The sequence below is a fragment of the Hippichthys cyanospilos genome, chromosome 2, assembly GCF_059441005.1.
Source record: "Hippichthys cyanospilos isolate Australia breed blue-spotted pipefish chromosome 2, RoL_Hcya_1.0, whole genome shotgun sequence".
NCBI lineage: Eukaryota > Metazoa > Chordata > Actinopteri > Syngnathiformes > Syngnathidae > Hippichthys > Hippichthys cyanospilos.
In genome coordinates this window covers 1,399,658-1,424,423 of record NC_142370.1, presented here as the reverse complement: position 1 = coordinate 1,424,423, position 24,766 = coordinate 1,399,658, and the positions used below count along the sequence as shown (strand labels likewise).

General features: G+C 40.0%; 1 long non-coding RNA gene across 3 annotated transcripts in view; it reads right to left on the bottom strand.

Annotated features, from left to right (window-relative positions):
- Positions 1-23,209, bottom strand: part of LOC148426828 (uncharacterized) — a 52,821-nt gene extending 29,612 nt beyond the window's left edge. Inside the window, exons 1-3 of one of the 3 annotated variants that reach the window (XR_015864888.1) lie at positions 22,950-23,209; positions 21,166-21,344; positions 19,750-20,036 (exon numbers count right to left, since the gene is read on the bottom strand). This is a non-coding gene — a long non-coding RNA (uncharacterized LOC148426828). Of the gene's footprint in view, positions 1-19,749; positions 20,037-21,165; positions 21,345-22,153; positions 22,677-22,949 lie in introns of those variants that run through there. The other 2 variants (XR_015864889.1, XR_015864887.1) reach the window with 2 other exon arrangements.
- Between the last annotated feature and the right edge of the window lie 1,557 nt (positions 23,210-24,766).

The following is a 24,766-nucleotide window of genomic DNA, read 5'->3' as shown; positions in this document are numbered from 1 at the left end:
TGAAGTTTCAGTTTTTTCCAAGCTTGGAAAGCTGAGTTATAAAGATTTGTTTCACATGTGGAAAAGTAATCATCAAAGGCATAATATGAAGGCCCGCCCCCACCATATTTGATTGCGGATCGTCACGAAAATTTGAACAATTGTGCCTCAGAGTCAGATAAAACATCACAGCAAATTTGAAGTCGATCGGGTCAAGCGTTTGGGAGAAAAAAGGAGCAGTTCGGGACCTGCAAATGAGCAAAAACGGGCTAAAGGTGCACCTTCAAAAATTCATAACTCTCTTTCTGTACATCTGAGCACATGGCTCGCGCTGACTTTTTTGTAGAGGTCGAGGTCCTACATAAGGCTACAAATTTTTGGAGCTCTAGGTCAAACGGGCCGGGAGTGAGAGGCTATTTTCCACTCATAAGGCCATTTTGGGGCCAATTACAGCCACTTTTTTCATTTTGGCGAGTCATCTGACTTTGAGGTGGCGTGCAGACTACGCCCATTATCGAAATGTCGTAAAATTTTAAAACCTTAATATTCCATGTCTTAATGATATTCTGACCAATTTTCATTTGTTTTACTCAAACAGACTGAGCACAATACATGAAAGTGTAAAAAATAACATTTTAATCAACCACTAGGTGGCGCTAGTAGGTATTTAAAAAAACTTTTTTCAAAGGTGTTAAAGACATAAGTTTCCATGTATCTATGAAGTTTTAGATTTTTTTAAGCTAGTAAAACAAAGTTATTAAGGTTTATGTCACTCTTGGCGAAGGAAAAATTGAACACATAATTTGAAGCCACGCCCCTATCATATATGTCAGCGGATCTGCACCAAATTTTGCCCACTTGTGCCCCTATGTGTGAATATGGACCACAGCAAATTTGAAGGTGATTGAGTAAAGCGTTTAGGAGAAACAAGGAGCAGTTTGGGACCTGCAAACGTGCAAAAATGGGCCAAAAATGCACATTCAAAAATTCATAACTCTTTTTCTGTACATCTGAGCACATGGCTCGCGCTGACTTTTTTGTAGGTCTCTAGGTCCTACATATGTCTAAAAATTTTCGTAGCTCTAGGTCAAACGGGCCGGGACCAGGTGCACTTTTTCAACCTTATTTTTGTTACTCTTGGCAAAGGAAGTATTAAACATAATTTGAAGCTCCGCCCCCATCTTTTATGTCAAGAGATCTTCACGATATTTGGACTATGTGTGCCCCTCAGTTGGATAATGATTCATGCCAAAGTTGAAGGTAATGGGGTGAATCATTTAAGAGAAAAAGGCACTAGTTTGAGACCAGCTAATGTCTAAGAATGGGACAAAACTGCACATTAAAAAAATTCATAACAATTTTTCTGTACATCCTAGCACATCACTTGTATTGACTTTTTTGTAGGGCATGCAGTCCTTCATTTGCCTACAAAGTTTCATAGCTGTAGGTCAAACCAAACAGGATTGACTGTAATCGTTCGACTAATGACATTTTTTGCAGCCACTAGGTGGCGCTAGCTTTAAACTGGAATATATTTTTGTCGATATGTTCAGGAGAATATTTTCATCCAATGTGTGAAATTGTGAGAAGATCAGATCATCTGGGTAAAATTACAGCAACTTTTACTGGACAGATAAAGCTTCGGAATGAAAATGGCCGTAGAGGCCACACCCATTATGGAAACTTCGTAAAATTTGGTGGAGGTCAGCAGGGCTGTCTAGAGGCTTTTCAGACTTAATTTCAGCGATATTACTTCAAAGGGCTCAGCTAAACACATAAAAATGTTTAAAAAATGCTATATTTTTGGCTGCCACTAGGTGGCGCTCGCACTATAACAAAAAATACGTTAATAGGTGTATTCCGCATTGGAAACCCATCAAATATATGAAGTTTAGAAAAGATAAGCCCATCTGGGACCAAACACAGCAACTTTGTTCGTTTTGGCGAGACATCAGACTGACATTTTTGTTTGCCACTAGATGGCTTTATAAGCAATTGAAGATTTTTTTAAACACTTGTGTTAAGGGCTTGAGTCTTCATGTGTCTGTGAATTTTCAGATTTTTCCAAGCTTGTAAAGCTGAGTTATAAAGGTTTGTTTCACATGTGGCAAAGTAATCATCAAAGGCATAATATAAAGCCCCGCCCCCAACATATTTGATGGCGGATCATCACAAAAATGTGAACAATTGTGCCTCACAGTCAGATAAAACATCACAGCAAATTTGAAGTCGATCAGGTCAAGGGTTTGGGAGAAAAAAGGAGCAGTTCGGGACCTGCAAATGAGCAAAAACGGGCCAAAGGTGCACATTCAAAAATTCATAACTCTCTTTCTGTACATCTGAGCATATGGCTCGCGCTGACTTTTTTGTAGGGCTCGAGGTCCTACATAAGTCTACAAATTTTTGGAGCTCTAGGTCAAACGGGCCGGGAGTGAGAGGCTATTTTCCACTCATAAGGCCATTTTGGGGCCAATTACAGCCACTTTTTTCGTTTTGGCGAGTCATCTGACTTTGAGGTGGCGTGCAGACTACGCCCATTATCGAAAAGTCGTAAAATTTTAAAGCCTTAATATTCCATGTCTTAATGATATTCTGACCAATTTTCATTTGTTTTACTCAAACAGACTGAGCACAATACATGAAAGTGTAAAAAATGACATTTTAATCAACCACTAGGCGGCGCTAGTAGGTATTTGAAAAAACTTTTTTCAAAGGTGTTAAAGACATAAGTTTCCATGTGTCTATGAAGTTTTAGATTTTTTTAAGCTAGTACATCAAAGTTATTAAGGTTTATGTCCCTCTTGGCGAAGGAAAAATACAACACATAATTTGAAGCCACGCCCCTATCATATATGCCAGCGGATCTGCACCAAATTTTGCCCACTTGTGCCCCTATGTGTGAATATGGACCACAGCAAATTTGAAGGTGATTGAGTAAAGCGTTTAGGAGAAACAAGGAGCAGTTTGGGACCTACAAACGTGCAAAAATGGGCCAAAAATGCACATTCAAAAATTCATAACTCTTTTTCTGTACATCTGAGCACATGGCTCGCGCTGACTTTTTTGTAGGTCTCTAGGTCCTACATATGCCTAAAAATTTTCGTAGCTCTAGGTCAAACGGGCCGGGACCAGGTGCACTTTTTCAACCTTAGGTGGCGCTGCAGAGCCATTTTTTTTGCATTGTTATGGGAAACACAAAAATATCAAATTTTTCACCGGGCCCGACAAATGTGCAAATTTTGGTGACTTTTCGTGCATGTTTAGGCCCTCAAAAATGGAAAAGCGCTGCACAGTAAATAATAATAACTAGAGCTGCAAGCAGCTATAAAGGGCCCTCGCAGACCTGTGCACGTTGGGGTATGAACAGGTCGGGGTATGAACAAGGACTAATAACGATGAAAAAGTAGTTGTAGATGACTTCAGTGCAGGACTCTTACCAAATATGTAAAATTTAGACAAGGTGGGACAATGTGGGTGGAGTTACTGCAGCTTTTATTGTTCCAATTTTGTGACTTTCAATGCCATATAGGCCACACCCACTGTCGAAACATTGTACTGATTTGTGGAGGGCATAAGGCATGGCCACTGGCTTTTCAGAAAACATTTAAGGGATATCACTTCAAGGGGCTCAGCAGAGTACATAAAAACATTAAGGATTTGCTATATTTTTTGCTGCCACTAGGTGGCGCTCGTACTATGATAAAAAATAGGCTTGTAAGTGTGTTTCACATTGGACTCGCATCCATAATATGAAGTTTTGCAAACATCAGATAATCTAGGTCCAAATACAGCAACTTTTACCATTTTGGCGAGACATCAGACTTTGAGTTTGCATAGAGGCCACGCCCTTTAATGAAAAGTCATAAAAGTTGAGAACCTTAATGTTCCAATGTGTCATAGCTTTCCTGACCATTTTTGAGTTCATGTAGTCAAACAGGCATTTCACAGTACATAAAAGTATAAAAATGAGATTTTTGTCCGCCACTGGGTGGCGCTGTAAATGATTTTAAAGTTTATCTTCTAGCTGTATTATTGCATTACTTTTAAAGGCCCAGGAAAGTTTCAGATGGTTTGAAGCTGTCATAGCTGAGTTATTAAGATTTTTGTCACTCTTGGAGAAGGAAGTATTAAACATAATTTGAAGCTCCGCCGCCATCTTTTATGTCAAGAGGTCTTCACGATATTTGGATTATGTGTGCACCTCAGTTGGATAATGATTCATGCCAAAGTTGAAGGTAATGGGGTGAATCGTTTAAGAGAAAAAGGCACTAGTTTGAGACCAGCTAATGTCTAAGAATGGGACAAAACTGCACATTAAAAAAAATCATAACAATTTTTCTGTACATCCTAGCACATCACTCCTATTGACTTTTTTGTAGGTCTTGCAGTCCTTCATTTGCCTACAAAGTTTCATAGCTGTAGGTCAAACCAAACAGGATTGACTGTAATCTTGCGACTAATGACATTTTTTGCAGCCACTAGGTGGCGCTAGCTCTAAACTGGAATATATTTTTTTCGATATGTTCAGGAGTATATTTTCATCCAATGTGTGAAATTGTGAGAAGATCAGATCATCTGGGTCAAATTACAGCAAATTTTACTGGACAGATAAAGCTTCGGAATGAAAATGGTCGTAGAGGCCACGCCCATTATCGAAACTTCGTAAAATTTGGTGGAGGTCAGCAGGGCTGTCTAGAGGCTTTTCAGACTTAATTTCAGCGATATTACTTCAAAGGGCTCAGCTAAACACATAAAAACCTTTAAAAATTGCTAAATTTTTGGCTGCCACTAGGTGGCGCTCGCACTATAACAAAAAATACGTTGATAGGTGTATTCCGCATTGAAAACCCATTAAATATATGAAGTTTAGAAAAGATAAGACTATCTGGGACCAAACACAGCAACTTTGTTCGTTTTGGCGAGACATCAGACTGACATTTTTGTTTGCCACTAGATGGCCTTATAAGCAATAGAAGATTTTTTTAAACAATTCTGTTTAGGGCTTGAGTCTCCATGTGTCTGTGAAGTTTCAGATTTTTCCAAGCTTGCAAAGCTGAGTTATAAAGGTTTGTTTTCACATGTGGCAAAGTAATCATCAAAGGCATAATATAAAGCACCGCCCCCAACATATTTGATGGCGGATCATCACAAAAATTTGAACAATTGTGCCTCACAGTCAGATAAAACATCACAGCAAATTCAAAGTCGATCGGGTCAAGCGTTTGGGCGAAAAAAGGAGCAGTTCGGGACCTGCAAATGAGCAAAAACGGGCCAAAAGTGCACATTCAAAAATTCATAACTCTCTTTCTGTACATCTGAGCATATGGCTCGCGCTGACTTTTTTGTAGGGCTCGAGGGCCTACATAAGGCTACAAATTTTTGGAGCTCTAGATCAAACGGGTCGGGAGTGAGAGGCTTTTTTCCACTCATAAGGCCATTTTGGGGCCAATTACAGCCACTTTTTTCGTTTTGGCGAGTCATCTGACTTTGAGGTGGCGTGCAGACTACGCCCATTATTGAAAAGTCGTAAAATTTTAAAACCTTAATATTCCATGTCTTATTGATATTCTGACCAATTTTCATTTGTTTTACTCAAACAGACTGAGCACAATACATGAAAGTGTAAAAAATGACATTTTAATCAACCACTAGGCGGCGCTAGTAGGTATTTAAAAAAACTTTTTTTAAAGGTGTTAAAGACATAAGTTTCCATGTGTCTATGAAGTTTTAGATTTTTTTAAGCTGGTACATCAAAGTTATTAAGGTTTTTGTCCCTCTTGGCGAAGGAAAAATTGAACACATAATTTGAAGCCACGCCCCTATCATATATGTAAGCGGATCTACACCAAATTTTGCCCACTTGTGCCCCTATGTGTGAATATGGACCACAGCAAATTTGAAGGCGATTGAGTAAAGCGTTTAGGAGAAACAAGGAGCAGTTTGGGACCTGCAAACGGGCAAAAATGGGCCAAAAATGCACATTCAAAAATTCATAACTCTTTTTCTGTACATCTGAGCACATGGCTCGCGCTGACTTTTTTGTAGGTCTCTAGGTCCTACATATGCCTAAAAATTTTCGTAGCTCTAGGTCAAACGGGCCGGGACCAGGTGCACTTTTTCGACCTTAGGTGGCGCTGCAGAGCCATTTTTTTTGCTTTTATTTGGGAATCACAAAAATATCCAATTTTTCACCGGGCCCGACAAATGTGCAAATTTTGGTGACTTTTCGTGCATGTTTAGGCCCTCAAAAATGGAAAAGCGCTGCACAGTAAATAATAATAATAATAATAATAATAATAATAATAATAATAATAATAATAATAATCTGGAGAAAAACAAGAGGGCTCTCGCAGCGGTAGCTGCTCGGGCCCTAATAACTAGAGCTGCAAGCAGCTATAAAGGGCCCTCGCAGACCTGTGCACGTTGGGGTATGAACAGGTCGGGGTATGAACAAGGACTATGAATGATGAAAAATTAGTTGTAGATCCCTTCAGTGCAGGACTATTACCAAATATGTAAAATTTAGACAAGGTGGGACAATGTGGGTGGAGTTACTGCAGCTTTTATTGTTCCAATTTTGTGACTTTCAATGCCATATAGGCCACACCCACTGTCGAGACATTGTACTCATATGTGGGGGGCATAAGGCATGGCCACTGGCTTTGCAGAAAACATTTTAAGGATATCACTTTAAGGGGCTCAGCAGAGTACATAAAAACATTAAGGATTTGCTATTTTTTTTTGCTGCCACTAGGTGGCGCTCGTACTATGATAAAAAATAGGCTTGTAGGTGTGTTTCACATTGGACTCCCATCCCATATACGAAGTTTTAAAAAATATCAGATCATCTAGTTCCAATTACAGCAACTTTTACCGTTTTGGCGAGACATCGGATTTTGAGTTGGCATAGAGGCCACGCCCTTTATTGAAAAGTCATAAAAGTTGAGAACCTTAATGTTCCAATGTGTCATAGCTTTTCTGACCATTTTTGAGTTCATTTAGTCAAACAGGCATTTCACAGTACATAAAAGTATAAATAATGAGATTTTTGTCAGCCACTGGGTGGCGCTGTAAATGATTTGAAAGTTTATCACATAGCTGTATTATTGCATGACTTTTAAAGTCCCAGGAAAGTTTCAGATGGTTTGAAGCTGTCATAGCTGAGTTATTAATATTTTTGTCACTCTTGGCGAAGGAAGTATGAAACATAATTTGAAGCTCCGCCCCCATCTTTTCTGTCAAGAGATCTTCACGATATTTAAACTATGTGTGCCCCTCAGTTGCATAATGATTAATGCCAAAGTTGAAGGTAATGGGGTGAATCGTTTAAGAGAAAAAGGCACTAGTTTGAGACCAGCTAATGTCTAAGAATGGGACAAAACTGCACATTAAAAAAATTCATAACAATTTTTCTGTACATCCTAGCACATCACTTCTATTGACTTTTTTGTAGGTCTTACAGTCCTTCATTTGCCTACAAAGTTTCATAGCTGTAGGTCAAACCAAACAGGATTGACTGTAATCTTTCGACTAATGACATTTTTTGCAGCCACTAGGTGGCGCTAGCTTTAAACTGGAATATATTTTTGTAGATATGTTCAGGAGAATATTTTCATCCAATGTGTGAAATTGTGAGAAGATCAGATCATCTGGGTCAAATTACAGCAACTTTTACTGGACAGATAAAGCTTCGGAATGAAAATGGTTGTAGAGACCACGCCCATTATCGAAACTTCGTAAAATTTGGTGGAGGTCAGCAGGGCTGTCTAGAGGCTTTGCAGACTTAATTTCAGTGATATTACATCAAAGGGCTCAGCTAAACACATAAAAACGTTTAAAAAATGCTATATTTTTGGCTGCCACTAGGTGGCGCTCGCACTATAACAAAAAATACGTTGATAGGTGTATTCCGCATTGGAAACCCATCAAATATATGAAGTTTAGAAAAGATAAGACCATCTGGGACCAAACACAGCAACTTTGTTCGTTTTGGCGAGACATCAGACTGACATTTTTGTTTGCCACTAGATGGCCTTATAAGCAATTGAAGATTTTTTTAAACACTTGTGTTAAGGGCTTAAGTCTTCATGTGTATGTGAAGTTTCAGATTTTTCTAAGCTTGTAAAGCTGAGTTATAAAGGTTTGTTTCACATGTGGCAAAGTAATCATCAAAGGCATAATATGAAGCCCCGCCCCCAACAGATTTGATTGCGGATCATCACAAAAATTTGAACAATTGTGCCTCACAGTCAGATCAAACATCACAGCAAATTTGAAGTCGATCGGGTCAAGCGTTTGGGAGAAAAAAGGAGCAGTTCGGGACCTGCAAATGAGCAGAAATGGGCCAAAAGTGCACATTCAAAAATTCATAACTCTCTTTCTGTACATCTGAGCACATGGCTCGCGCTGACTTTTTTGTAGGGCTCGAGGTCCTACATAAGGCTACAAATTTTTGTAGCTCTAGGTCAAATGGGCCGGGAGTAAGAAGCTATTTTCCACTCATAAGGCCATTTTGGGGCCAATTACAGCCACTTTTTTCGTTTTGGCGAGTCATCTGACTTTGAGGTGGCGTGCAGACCACGCCCATTGTCGAAAAGTCATAAAATTTTAAAATCTTAATATTCCATGTCTTAATGATATTCTGACCAAGTTTCACTTGTTTTACTCAAACAGACTGAGCACAATACATGAAACTGTAAAAAATGACATTTTAATCAACCACTAGGCGGCGCTAGTAGGTATTTAAAAAAACTTTTTTTAAAGGTGTTAAAGACATAAGTTTCCATGTGTCTATGAAGTTTTAGATTTTTTTAAGCTAGTACATCAAAGTTATTAAGGTTTTTGTCCCTCTTGGCGAAGGAAAAATTGAACACATAATTTGAAGCCACGCCCCTATCATATATGTCAGCGGATCTGCACCAAATTTTGCCCACTTGTGCCCCTATGTGTGAATATGGACCACAGCAAATTTGAAGGCGATTGAGTAAAGCATTTAGGAGAAACAAGGAGCAGTTTGGGACCTGCAAACGTGCAAAAATGGGCCAAAAATGCACATTCAAAAATTCATAACTCTTTTTCTGTACATCTGAGCACATGGCTCACGCTGACTTTTTTGTAGGTCTCTAGGTCCTACATATGCCTAAAAATTTTCGTAGCTCTAGGTCAAACGGGCCGGGACCAGGTGCACTTTTTGGACCTTAGGTGGCGCTGCAGAGCCAATTTTTTTGCATTGTTTTGGGAAACACAAAAATATCCAATTTTTCACCGGGCCCGACAAATGTGCAAATTTTGGTGACTTTTCGTGCATGTTTAGGCCCTCAAAAATGGAAAAGCGCTGCACAGTAAATAATAATAATAATAATAATAATAATAATAATAATCTGGAGAAAAACAAGAGGGCTCTCGCAGCGGTAGCTGCTCGGGCCCTAATAATAATAACTAGAGCTGCAAGCAGCTATAAAGGGCCCTCGCAGACCTGTGCACGTTGGGGTATGCACAGGTCGGGGTATGAACAAGGACTATGAATGATGAAAAATTAGTTGTAGATCACTTCAGTGCAGGACTATTACCAAATATGTAAAATTTAGACAAGGTGGGACAATGTGTGTGGAGTTACTGCAGCTTTCATTGTTCCAATTTTGTGACTTTCAATGCCATATAGGCCACACCCACTGTCGAAACATTGTACTGATTTGTGGGGGGCATAAGGCATGGCCACTGGCTTTTCAGAAAACATTTAAGGGATATCACTTCAAGGGGCTCAGCAGAGTACATAAAAACATTAAGGATTTGCTATATTTTTTGCTGCCACTAGGTGGCGCTCGTACTATGATAAAAAATAGGCTTGTAGGTGTGTTTGACATTGGACTCCCATCCCATATATGAAGTTTTGCAAACATCAGATCATCTAGGTCCAATTACAGCAACTTTGACCGTTTTTGCGAGACATCAGACTTTGAGTTTGCATAGAGGCCACACCCTTTAATGAAAAGTCATAAAAGTTGAGAACCTTAATGTTCCAATGTGTCATAGATTTTCTGACCATTTTTGAGTTCATTTAGTCAAACAGGCATTTCACAGTACATAAAAGTATAAAAAATGAGATTTTTGTCCGCCACTGGGTGGCGCTGTAAATGATTTGAAAGTTTATCACATAGCTGTATTATTGCATGACTTTTAAAGTCCCAGGAAAGTTTCAGATGGTTTGACGCTGTCATAGCTGAGTTATTAATATTTTTGTCAACCTTGGCGAAGGAAGTATTAAACATAATTTGAAGCTCCGCCCCCATCTTTTCTGTCAAGATATCTTCACGATATTTGGACTATGTGTGCCCCTCAGTTGGATAATGATTCATGCCAAATTTGAAGGTAATGGGGTGAATCGTTTAAGAGAAAAAGGCACTAGTTTGAGACCAGCTAATGTCTAAGAATGGGACAAAACTGCACATTAAAAAAATTCATAACAATTTTTCTGTACATTCTAGCACATCACTTCTATTGACTTTTTTGTAGGTCTTCCAGTCCTTCATTTGCATACAAAGTTTCATAGCTGTAGTTCAAACCAAACAGGATTGACTGTAATCTTGCAACTAATGACATTTTTTGCAGCCACTAGGTGGCGCTAGCTTTAAACTGGAATATATTTTTGTCGATATGTTCAGGAGAATATTTTCATCCAATGTGTGAAATTGTGAGAAGATCAGATCATCTGGGTCAAATTACAGCAACTTTTACTGGACAGATAAAGCTTCGGAATGAAAATAGTCGTAGAGACCACGGCCATTATCGAAAGTTCGTAAAATTTGGTGGGGGTCAGCAAGGCTGTCTAGAGGCTTTTCAGACTTAATTTCAGCGATATTACTTCAAAGGGCTCAGCTAAACACATAAAAACGTTTAAAAAATGCGATATTTTTGGCTGCTACTAGGTGGCGCTCACACTATAGCAAAAAATAAGTTGATAGGTGTATTCCGCATTGGAAACCCATCAAATATGTAATGTTTAGAAAAGATAAGACCATCTGGGTCCAAATACAGCAATTTTGTTCGTTTTCGCGAGAAATCAGACTGACATTTTTGTTTGCCACTAGGTGGCCTTATAAGCAATTGAAGATTTTTTTAAATACATGTGTTAAGGGCTTGAGTCTTCATGTGTCTGTGAAGTTTCAGATTTTTCCAAGCTTGGAAAGCTGAGTTATAAAGGTTTGTTTCACATGTGGCAAAGTAATCATCAAAGGCTTAATATGAAGCCCCGCCCCCAACATATTTGATTGCGGATCGTCACGAAAATTTGAACAATTGTGCCTCACAGTCAGATAAAACATCACAGCAAATTTGAAGTCGATCGGGTCAAGCGTTTGGGAGAAAAAAGGAGCAGTTCGGGACCTGCAAATGAGCAAAAACGGGCCAAAGGTGCACATTCAAAAATTCATAACTCTCTTTCTGTACATCTGAGCATATGGCTCACGCTGACTTTTTTGTAGGGCTTGAGGTCCTACATAAGGCTACAAATTTTTGTAGCTCTAGGTCAAATGGGCCGGGAGTAAGAGGCTATTTTCCACTCATAAGGCCATTTTGGGGCCAATTACAGCCACTTTTTTCGTTTTGGCGAGTCATCTGACTTTGAGGTGGCGTGCAGACTACGCCCATTATCGAAAAGTCGTAAAATTTTAAAACCTTAATATTCCATGTCTTATTGATATTCTGACCAATTTTCATTTGTTTTACTCAAACAGACTGAGCACAATACATGAGAGTGTAAAAAATGACATTTTAATCAACCACTAGGCGGCGCTAGTAGGTATTTAAAAAAACTTTTTTTACAGGTGTTAAAGACATAAGTTTCCATGTGTCTATGAAGTTTTAGATTTTTTTAAGCTAGTACATCAAAGTTATTAAGGTTTTTGTCCCTCTTGGCGAAGGAAAAATTGAACACATTATTTGAAGCCACGCCCCTATCATATATGTCAGCGGATCTGCACCAAATTTCGCCCACTTGTGGCTCTATGTGTGAATATGGACCACAGCAAATTTGAAGGTGATTGAGTAAAGCGTTTAGGAGAAACAAGGAGCAGTTTGGGACCTACAAACGTGCAAAAATGGGCCAAAAATGCACATTCAAAAATTCATAACTCTTTTTCTGTACATCTGAGCACATGGCTCGCGCTGACTTTTTTGTAGGTTTCTAGGTCCTACATATGCCAAAAAATTTTCGTAGCTCTAGGTCAAACGGGCCGGGACCAGGTGCACTTTTTCGACCTTAGGTGGCGCTGCAGAGCCATTTTTTTTGCATTGTTTTGGGAAACACAAAAATATCCAATTTTTCACCGGGCCCGACAAATGTGCAAATTTTGGTGACTTTTCGTGCATGTTTAGGCCCTCAAAAATGGAAAAGCGCTGCACAGTAAATAATAATAATAATAATAATAATAATAATAATAATCTGGAGAAAAACAAGAGGGCTCTCGCAGCGGTAGCTGCTCGGGCCCTAATAATAACTAGAGCTGCAAGCAGCTATAAAGGGCCCTCGCAGACCTGTGCACGTTGGGGTATGAACAGGTCGGGGTATGAACAAGGACTATGAACGATGAAAAATTAGTTGTAGTTGACTTCACTGCAGAACTCTTATCAAGTTTGTAAAATTTAGAAAAGGTGGGATAGTGTGGGTTGAATAACTGCAGCTTTTATTGTTACAGTTGTGTGACTTTGCACTGTCATATAGGCCACGCCCATTATCGAAACATTGTACTATTTGGTGGAAGGCATTAGGCGTGGCCAATGGCTTTTCAGACATTATTTAAAGGAAAATCACTTCGAGGAGCTCAGCAGAGTACATAAAAATGTAAAGGAATTGCTATATTTTTTGCTGCAACTAGGTGGCGCTCGTACTATGATAAAAAATTAGGTGTCCACACTTGTACGTGTGTTTCACATTGGACACCCATCCCATATACGAAGTTTTGCAAATATCAGATCATCTAGGTCCAATTACAGCAACTTTTACCGTTTTGGCGAGAAATCGGACTTTGAGCTGGCATAGAGGCCACGCCCTCTATGGAAAAGTCATAAAAGTTGAGAACCCTCATTTTCCACTCTCTCATAGCTTTTCTGACCACTTTTGAGTTCATTTAGTCAAACAGGCATTGCACAGCACATGAAAGTGTAAAAAATGAGATTTTTGTCCGCCACTAGGTGGCACTGTAAATGATTTGGAAGTTTATCATATAGCTGTATTAGGGCATGACTTTTAAAGTCCCTGCAAAGTTTCACATGGTTTGCTGCTAAAACAGCTGAGTTATTAAGGTTTTTGTCACTCTTGGCAAAGGAAATATTCAAAAAAAAGTGAAGCTCCGCCCACATCTTACAAGTCATGGGATCTTCACAATTTTTGGCATATTTGTGCCGCTATATCTGCTAATAGTCCATGCCAATGTAGAAGTTAATGCGGTGAACCGTTTAAGAGAAAAAGGCACTAGTTTTAGACCAGCTAATGTCTAAGAATGGGGCAAAATTGAACATTAAAAAAAATCATAACAATTATTCTGTACATCCTAGCACATCACTACTATTGACTTTTTTGTAGGTCTTACAATCCTACATGTGCCTAAAAAGTTTTATCGCTGTAGGTCAAACCAAACAGGATTGACTCCAGTCTTTCGACTAATGACATTTTTTGCAGCCACTAGGTGGCGCTAGCTTTAAACTGGAATATATGTTTGTTAATGTCTTCAGGAATAGATTTTCTTCCAATGTGTGAAGTTGTGAGAAGATCAGATCATCTGGGTCAAATTACAGCAAATTTTACTGGACAGATAAAGCTTTGGAATGAAAATGGTCGTAGAGGCCACGCCCATTATCGAAACTTCGTAAAATTTGGTGGAGGTCAGCAGGGCTGTGTAGAGGCTTTTCAGACTTAATTTCAGCGATATTACTTCAAAGGGCTCAGCTAAACACATAAAAACGTTTAAAAAATGCTATATTTTTGGCTGCCACTAGGTGGCACTCGCACTATAACAAAAAATACATTGATAGGTGTATTCCGCATTGGAAACTCATTAAATATATGAAGTTTAGAAAAGATAAGACTATCTGGGACCAAACACAGCAACTTTGTTAGTTTTGGCGAGACATCAGACTGACATTTTTGTTTGCCACTAGATGGCCTTATAAGCAATTGAATATTTTTTTAAACACTTGTGTTAAGGGCTTAAGTTTCCATGTGTCTGTGAAGTTTCAGATTTTGCCAAGCTTGTAAAGCTGAGTTATAAAGGTTTGTTTCACATGTGGCAAAGTAATCATCAAAGGCATAATATAAAGCCCCGCCCCCAACATATTTGTTGGCGGATCGTCACAAAAATTTGAACAATTGTGCCTCACAGTCAGATAAAACATCACAGCAAATTTGAAGGCGATCGGGTCAAGCGTTTGGGAGAAAAAAGGAGCAGTTCAGGACCTGCAAATGAGCAAAAACGGGCCAATAGTGAACATTCAAAAATTCATAACTCTCTTTCTGTACATCTGAGCATATGGCTCGCACTGACTTTTTTGTAGGGCTCGAGGCCCTACATAAGGCTACAAATTTTTGGAGCTCTAGGTCAAACGGGCCGGGAGTGAGAGGCTATTTTCCACTCATAAGGCCATTTTGGGGCCAATTACAGCCACTTTTGTCGTTTTGGCGAGTCATCTGACTTTGAGGTGGCGTGCAGACTACGCCCATTATCGAAATGTCGTAAAATTTTAAAACCTTAATATTCCATGTCTTAATGATATTCTGACCAATTTTCATTTGTTTTACTCAAACAGACTGTGCACAATACATGAAAGTGTAAAAAATAACATTTTAATCAACCACTAGGCGGCGCTAGTAGGTATTTAAAAAAACTTTTTTCAAAGGTGTTAAAGACATAAGTTTCCATGTATCTATGAAGTTTTAGATTTTTTTTAGCTAGTACAACAAAGTTATTAAGGTTTATGTCACTCTTGGCGAAGGAAAAATTGAACACATAATTTGAAGCCACGCCCCTATCATATATGTCAGCGGATCTGCACCAAATTTTGCCCACTTGTGCCCCTATGTGTGAATATGGACCACAGCAAATTTGAAGGTGATTGAGTAAAGCGTTTAGGAGAAACAAGGAGCAGTTTGGGACCTGCAAACGTGCAAAAATGGGCCAAAAATGCACATTCAAAAATTCATAACTCTTTTTCTGTACATCTGAGCACATGGCTCGCGCTGACTTTTTTGTAGGTCTCAAGGTCCTACATATGCCTAAAAATTTTCGTAGCTCTAGGTCAAACGGGCCGGGACCAGGTGCACTTTTTCAACCTTAGGTGGCGCTGCAGAGCCATTTTTTTTGCATTGTTTTGGGAAACACAAAAATATCCAATTTTTCAACGGGCCCGACAAATGTGCAAATTTTGGTGACTTTTCGTGCATGTTTAGGCCCTCAAAAATGGAAAAGCGCTGCACAGTAAATAATAATAATAATAATAATAATAATAATAATAATCTGGAGAAAAACAAGAGGGCTCTCGCAGCGGTAGCTGCTCGGGCCCTAATAATAATAATCTGGAGAAAAACAAGAGGGCTCTCGCAGCGGTAGCTGCTCGGGCCCTAATAATAAGAATAATAATCTGGAGAAAAACAAGAGGGCTCTCGCAGCAGTAGCTGCTCGGGCCCTAATAATAATAATAATAATAATAATAATAATAATCTGGAGAAAAACAAGAGGGCTCTCGCAGCGGTAGCTGCTCGGGCCCTAATAAAATGCGGTGGCTGAACAGCCCAATGGAGGTGGCCATGGTGTGGGCCATGGGCGTGGCTGGAAAGGAGCTGGATGGACCCGGGGTGGAACGAGAAGGAGAAGGAGTGGATGCCATGGGAGTGTTTCCACTGATCACGGGAGGAAGGCATCTCTGCAGTCACCACTGGACACCCTGCATCCTGGGCAAGTTTTGGGCAGCCAGAGGATGCTACGGTTCCAGGCAAAACCAAGTCACCGCCATGGCAGTACAAGAGCTGGATCAACAGCAGACAATACCTGCACAACCAGGCAGGTACCCCCTGGGAAGGGGTATGGACTAATTGCAAACACAATGACTTTTGTTTGCTTTGCTGAATCACCCACATGACTGCCATGGATGTAACAAGTTCAAATACAGGTGCTGGGACAGTCAGTGCAACATCTGTTTGCCCACGCTCCGCAAACCCAATGAACTGAACAACAAGAGACCTTGCTCACAAAACCAGAGCCTCCCACTTTTGCACAAACCAAGGGGGAAATACACTCTTCCTGAGACTCAACCCATGTTGTGGCATCCACTTTGCAAACCTGAAACCAGGAACGTCTGAACGTACCTGAATTCACTCCTTCTTCCTGATCTGAAAGCCCTTGGTCCCGACACTCCGATCTTCCCCTCGGCCTCTTGACCCTTACCACTGCACCCTCCTTTATGATAGAAACCATGAAGACATAGATGCAAAAGCTGTTGATGACATTGAAGGCGATTTGTGGACTCTTCAGTGTTCTGCCATCGATGTTCACTAAAAAACAAGGCATTCTTGCCAAATGTGACCTTTCTTCACAAACAGTTTCAGTGATACCAAATGAGCTTAGTGCTAAATCGCATGTCTTGCTTGCGTTGTCAATTGAAAGTCCTGACACATCGTATATGCAAAATCAATCTGAACACAAAGTCGATGTAAACATCACACCTTGCTATTCTCAGACAGACTGCTGTCAGCCTTGCATCCAAAGGTTTAAGAGTTTCACAATGATAGATTTGACAAAAGAGTTTGTCTATCTGCCACCAACCGAGAAGTGTTGATAAAATTACACATTCACACACATAGAATTCAAATTGAAATTAGCACCATTAACAACAAGGGTTCAAATTAAACTCAGGGCTGTCCACTCAAGTCCCTGATACCACATTTAGCTAGAATGGACATACTGATCGATGCCCTCCTAGTGCAGTGCGTGGAGGACATTCTTTGTGCAGGGGGGAAAACCCCTGTCTCGTGTCACATCATGACACATTTGGTCCTCCTCCTACTGCTCAGGAGAGGCTTAAAGACCTTGAAAAAGAAAAGGTATTGTTGCGCAGAAGTACAGTAGTCTTGCTGAGGCATGTCACCACCGCGGTTGGAACCATTAAGTCTGCTGAACACAGAAGGTCCGTCTTGAATTACATACTTCAAACACATGCTCTCCTTTTGATTTGTGTGGCTACGGCAGGATTTTGGTGTAGTGTTGGAGTGGACCCCGGTAGCGAAGAAAGGAGTGGTTCACTTGATTGTGGCCCTCCTTTGCAACCACCGCACACCTGCCTCACCTGGTTATAACTAACCTTTCTATCTTAAATGTACGAGTTGTCGAAACGGTCTCTAATGGCATTTCCTTTTACTGGCAAATTGTATAAAAACAATTAACATATTCTACCATGTCATTAGATGCAATTGAAACTACACAACCATCATGAACTGCTCATCCTGCCACTGTGGTGGCCATCTTATGGAAAATTTATATTTTAACAACACACTCGGTAGCTTAGTGCAATACGTCATCACCGTTCACAATGTTCCCACGGTTGAAATTGATTGTTCACCTTGCTGACAACACTACACATAAGTGACGTATATGTGGCTTAATTGGTATCAAGAGTGAACCTCATTGCTGTGAAATGCGTGTTTCTCAGGGGCTGTGGGCCAAACCAGACTAGCACATTCTTCTTCTGCAGGAACACTTGATCCATTTCACTGATGGATGCTGTTGGCGGGCCTCCGATGGGTCCCTTTGAGTGGGTTTTGTGGTGGCCGAGCAAGTGAGAATTATTTGGAATACCGGCGTACTCAAATTATTGGTTTAGAGCTCTTTTGCACACTGTAAAATTGGAAATTACGATGCATGCACCACACTTGGGTACAAATTATTAACAATGATTTTAATTTAGCATGTGGCAATTCGGTGGACTCCCACGCGAGGCGACCAGAACGGTCGGCGTTGGTTTTGCTGTCGGCACTAATCCTAGAGGACAAGGTGCGGGTGTCAGTTACAACAAAGGAGCTGTCCTTTTGGTTGGCGTTTCACGCCAAAAGGGGGATGCGGTAGAAGGATTGGCTGGACAGTTGGCTCCGACATCACTGATGACAGTGCAAAATAGGATGGCATTAGGCATGCTGTTGGCTAAAGAGGAAGGGGTCTGTTCCATGTTTGGTGAAATGTGTTGCACCTACAATGCCCAATAATACTGCCCTTGATGGTTCTGTGACCAGAGACCAGAGCTCTCTGCGGGCTTAAGACTCTCTCGTTGGAATTGAAAGAAGCCTCGGGGATCAGGAACCCGTTGGAGGATTGGTTCTATAGTGTGTTTGGCAGATGGAAGGGCGTTGTGATGTCGGTGTTGGCGTCGCTCTCTGTCTTCCTGGAGATCCTGGTCTCCTGTGGATGTTGTTGCATTCCTCTCTCGTTTGCTGTGTGCAAGGTTAATTTTAGCAACTGCAGGTGGCAGACGGGGTGAGGATCCCGCACACATGATGCCACTTTCGCTCATGCCACATCATGAGATTGTACCAAGTGATGACGATGAGGGCGTGGTTATTGTCTGATCTCCTCTTCGAGAGATCAAAAGAGGGACTGAAGGAATGTAGTTTTTAGTAGGGTGACTGGCAAGAAAAATTCAGAGTAGCAACTTTCTGTGGAGCCGGCCCGGGAGGTCAACACCTGGTGCGATCATTTGTCTTTGTGATGCAGTCAGTAAAACAGGGACTTACTGGCGGCAATAACAAAAGAGGGGCGCCACAAAAGATAGGAGTGGGGGTAAAGTCCTCCAGAATGCATTGTTTGATGATCGACCTCGAATACACAGAGGTGATTGGCGTCCACAGGGCTGGGACGGTGGGGACACACACACACATGCACACACATACACACACATACACCTACGGGCGCAAACAATAAAATACTGAAATATCGTACCGTATGAGAGAGGAGTTAAAAGATCAGATGAATGTAACAATAAAAGTCAGGGCTATATAATGGTGCAAAAAAGAACGTTCTAATGTGTGTTTGAGTGTCAAAAGCGTCTACACAGTTGCTGAAATGGCTGGATTGGAATCCTCCAACCGAAAGGGGGCAGCAGAGGACAGGATGACATGGACCTGTGACAACCCCCATTCAGTGGACCGGCAAATACAAAAGAGAAGGGCGGATGAGGAACCGGCATCATTCTCACCATGACACGGGAATGATCCAGAGATCTCTGTTTTGGACAATTGACTTGTAAACTGCATTAGACAATTTGGTAATAATAAATCTTCGAAGTGTTGTTGACGCGATGAACGTGTGCATGTGTGTTTATCCCGGCTCATACCCGAACGCGCAGGAATCTTTCACAAAGGTATGTAAACAATATCCTATTATTCAATTGGGCCCGCAATCGAAACTACGAACAAATGTGAAAGTTCCAACAGTGTGTACAGTACAGTAGGTGTGTATAATATGTTGTGCGCATGTATGTATATTTGTCTGTATGTTTGTACAATATGTATGTAATTTGTGAAAAATATAAATATTGCAGGTGACACATTAAAAAATACATAAAATATAGAAAAATCTCAAAATAATGGATATTTGTTTTCATATTTTTGCATATTACTTTGAATAACCTCTTAAATTTCTGATTAGCAGATACCATGCTCCTAGTAAAATAAATATTCTGGATGGAGCCCTGTTGTGAGTGTGTGTGTATACGTTTGTGACTCAACAAACTTACATGGATGAATTGTCCATCCACAGTCACCGTACCCTCAGGCAGCTTTTGTTTTACGTGGGCTGGAGTTGATGGCACAGACGAGGCACAGAACAGCTCTCTGGTTTGGGCCTCCTTTTCCTCTGGTAATTGTAGTTGGGGCCCGACATGAATTTTTGTGGCCCTTCTGCTCATTGACAAACACAAAATCGATGCTCTTGTGTCTTTGGACACAAGGTGAGGACACAGGTTTTGCCTTGACACTTATGTGTTCTGCAACCACCTTAACAATGAGCAATGCTATTGCCATTCTGAAAGAGAAAGCCAAAAACACGGTTTTTGATTTGATATATTCTAATTGTTTCAAGAGAGTCGCTGAAACTGCATGAAGTACAAGAGAAGCTCATATCTACAGAACCTCAATGTGAAATTCAGCCATCAAGTGAAGCACAGCCGCTAAGCACCCATTTAAGCAGCAAGGATGGCTTCCATTTCAAATGTCACTTTTGCACTATAATAAATAGTATAATAAATAGTTTTGTATTATTATTACATTACATTTCATATTTCATATTTGGACTGCATTTAAGGCATCACATATATTTTAAAATTAGGTAAATAAGAGATACTTAGATAGTATAAAAAGAATTTATGTAAATTATTAAATAATCATTTTAAATTAAGAACTACTATAAATTTATAACGTATTCAAAATAAGCTCATTGTAAATGAATAAAAATGATCGTGGCTAACAAGCATTGCAATAAGCAACGAGATAGTCTTAGGACAAGCAAAAATACTTTTTTTGCGAGCAAAGCAATGGCATTCGGCGGAAAACGACATGGCTCTCAGTTTACATTAGCATTAGCATCTTAGCTTCATCGTTCCTTTAGTCAGTGCAGAATAGATAAATACTTCGATCGCCCTATAAGAGATTAACATTGGGCAAGGGTCCCCACCAGGGCTCTCACCAGACATCGCCTTTATTCTGTGACGTATTATGAACGGTCAGTCTCGTAATTCTTTTTAAACATAATTAATTTACATCTGGACAGGTAACGTTGCCACATCAAATCCGCTCTTGCATCTGCAAGGTGCACCATGCAGCCCTCCAATGAAATGAGGACGATGACAAACATCTGCTGGTTGCCTGGCCGTGTGCTTCAAAAGTTCACAGGTGCGACTACTTCAGTAAAGAAAATGAAATAAATAAAAAAATACAGTATTTACTAGGCCGATTTAGTGCTAAATTTCTCCACAACTCCAACGAAAACTGAAAGTAAAAGTAGGAAGCTATAGTGTGTTGTTGCCATTCACTCATTACAAAATAAAAAACGAGTATAAAAAATGAAACTTATGCCAACAGGCTGGATTATTAACATTAGAAAGAAAAAAAGAAACAATGTAAAAAACTATTCTGTACGGAGCCTCATGACTTACCCCTTTGTGCTGAACAAAAGTGGGAGGCGCAGGCCACCGGCAGGTATAAGTGGGCGCTCATCAAATGTAGCTTCCCACATGGCCAGGGGGATGGTGACTGGGTTCCCCGAGTCCTCCACCACCTCCACTATGTTAGCCAAGTAATCAATGATGGTGATGTTTTTGCTTGACTTGCAGATCTGTTGAGTGGAATAATAAAATGAAGTGTCACAATGGATGAAATTCAAAACAAAAGTACTGGTTGTTCACATACACACATTCCAGGCACACGGACGCGTGTGATGGTCATCATTATACAGAACTTTCAGTTTTTAACACAAAACCTTCTCTATTTGCGTTAATGAAAGAGGACTAGAGAACTCATATTGTAATTACCATTAAAAGTCGGAATTCACAGGATTTGTGCAATTTTAAGTTCAACCATAGCTGAGTGTCTAATTTATTCCATTTATTCCAATTAGAATAGATATGAATGACATGAACAAAAGTGTGAGGCGCAGGCCACCGGCAGGTATAAGTGGGTGCTCATCAAATGTGGCTTCCCACACGGCCAGGGGGATGGTGACTGGGTTGACTCATGTGTCTAATTCATTCCATTTATTCCAATTAGAATGGATATGAATGACTCATAGTTATGAAAATGCTTCATATTAACACCTCAATTGGAATTAAAAGGCCAAACCTAAGTTGACTTTCATCTGGATTCACAGGTGTGTTGTATTCATTTTATATAAGCCAAACACACGTGTCACGTGTATGGTTCAATCAGAATAGCCAAGCTACGTCAATGGTTCTGTCTTGACTGAAATGTGTTGTGAGATTGTAGTTCACATGGTATAAATGGCAGCATCTTACCAAGAGCGCGACTGAGACAGAAGTACTTTGAGTACTGCTATTTGTTTTTTTCTTGATGTAGCTTGATAAGTATTAAAATACCTTGAACACAGGCATTATTTGAGTACCACCATAGAAGCAATTAATTACTCACATCTACTTTAGTGTACTGCTTTGTGTGCATGGTGACACCGTAGTAATAGCCTCGTACACTCAAATGGGTGAAGCGATAGTTGATCCCCAAAGAAACATTATGGTGGCCTCCCTCCAGAGGGCGATCTTCACGGATGCTTCATCCTGTAGTGGTTTAAAAATGCTCTGTATGTGTTGTTGAAGTTCTACAACTGAAAATTACAAACAGTGTACTTAGTTTTTGAAATGTGATTATGCGCATGGGCGCATCCCGAGGCACCCCTCTGCCTCACATCCGCATTGACTGCATCTAAAGTGGACCAAGGTAAACATAAAAGTCAAAGGCATAATTATGTGTGCGCGTGCGGGTGCCTGGAATGTGTGTGTGTAAACAACCATAAAACTGAAAGGGAAGAAAAAAAGTCATGTGGGTGTCCTTATAATAAACAGTTCATTGCAACAATTGTGTTAACCTGCACGTAATTGTATTTCAAATGCATTCATGTCCTTGTGGGGCAACCTCTCAACAAACCAAAGTAGTGGTGAGTCAATCACATTGTGAACCTAAAACAAACAAGTAATGCTCTTTGTTGACACTTGATGAAAAACCAAAAGTATACCAAATACAGTATTACAAGAGAAAGCAAGTAATCATGTTAGAACACAAAAAATGGGCGGAATACAAATGATGGAAATAGAATAGTAGAAAAATAATTCAATGAATGAATATTTTTTTTCACACGTTATCTTTGATGAGTTTATGTACAAGCATGTGTGTGGCAGTGTGTATAGGTGCATATGTGACTTAATAAACTTACATGATTTACTTTACCTTCAAGGGAAAACTTCCCCTCAGGCGCCTGATTTTTGATTGCCTGAGGGGATAATGGTGGCGATGGGGGGCACAAAAGGAGCTTGGCTTGGGCCTCCAGGTCAGGGGAGATGGTGAGTTGAGGACCAGAATAAATCTTCATCCCCCTCCTGCTTAGCAGGACATTTGGGGTCCGGCTATCCATACCATAATTACAAAAAGACAAAGTAGTTTCCCTCTGTGACTTTGGCAGCCAAATCTGGAAATAGTACAAGTTCTATAGAGGGCAAAAACTTTGTTTTAATAAAATCCATCCATCTCTATGCGGCTGTTAGGGCGAAAAATCCAGTTTTTGGCCGTGATGCGTGTTTCTACTTTAACTGCTTTCGCGATGAGCATCTGTGTTGCCACACTATTAAGACCGTGATATTTTATTAGATAAATTCTAAATAGTTGTCGAAACTGTACAAAGTTGGACCAAACCTAGTTTATATGCACAACATCATTTAAAGTTTAGTGGTATGATGACGCGCAATTTCCACAAGAGTGAATTGTTGAGGGGTTAACCACAAAGCATCAAAGCATCATGGAGGAAAAAAAAAAACTGGAAAACGTTGACGACGAAATATTGAAATGTACAGTCTATAATAGGAGTTCAGGAATAATAGGAATTCATCGACTGTTTGTAGTTTTACACAAAACACGTGTTAAACGATGCTAGGTCATTTTTCCTCCACCTGCTAGCCAAGAGTTTTTTCACACTGGTTTGCACCGATTTCTAATGGCATTTACAGAACATAAAGCAAGGTTATGGAAAATAAACCTAACACTATACATTTTGAAGTGTATAGCCATGCCTTATATGTTAAATATTTTCAAGGTTTTAGTCACTTTCATACATTTTGAGTCGGGTCAGTCGCCAAAATGTAATTTGCAGTATTTATAAATTACAATTACAAAAAAAAAAAAAAACGTCACACAGGTACATTCACTCGGAAAAACTGAAACAAGCAACAATAATTTTGGGAAAATGTTACATTCGGTTCGAATTTAAGAGGAAATAATAACCTACCTCTCTCTGTCGTCATCAATGCGAAGTGATTTTTTTTATTCCAAGTAGCCCCACCCCTAAGTGGTAGAAAGCGAAAAAAAACCGTTCGATTTTGGTAACGTATATCATCTTGAAAAAAAAGAGGGGTAATTTATGAAAGTTGTAGCGGGCTTCAAATCGGCTGTGCATACCGACTCTGTACCTATTTATTACTACTTAATAAGCCTAATAACAACTAGAGGCACACAGGGGCTTGAGAATGCACACCATTCATAACATTACCCTTAATAAGATAATGAAGCAACACTCAATTTCCAGAGCATTCAAAAGCAATAGTTTCTTTTCTTTTCCTTTTTTTGTTGCAGCCATTGATTTAATGACTATTAAACGTAACTACATCAGAAATAAAGTATTTGCACTGTCCAATACTTAAGTAAAGTTGGCAAGATATTGGCAGATTCGGACTTTCGCGATTAATACCTCTCAGCCAAAAGGTTGTCTAAACATCAAAGTTGCCTTTGTGCCTCCTTCATAACACGGACTACCAGCTACAATGTCAAAAAAAACATTTGTAAAATATTTAAACCGTTTGTTTCGCTGAAAAGACGCAATTGATCTCTATGAGCAGCAAAGGCTGGGCGAGTGCGCAAGGGACCGTCTGCAAGTTACTAGATGAGGAGGGGGGAAAAAAACAGTAACGCCACAATTTATGATTATGAAATCAACGAACACGCCAAAGACATTAACATGATCATATTGGAACAGTGCTTTTG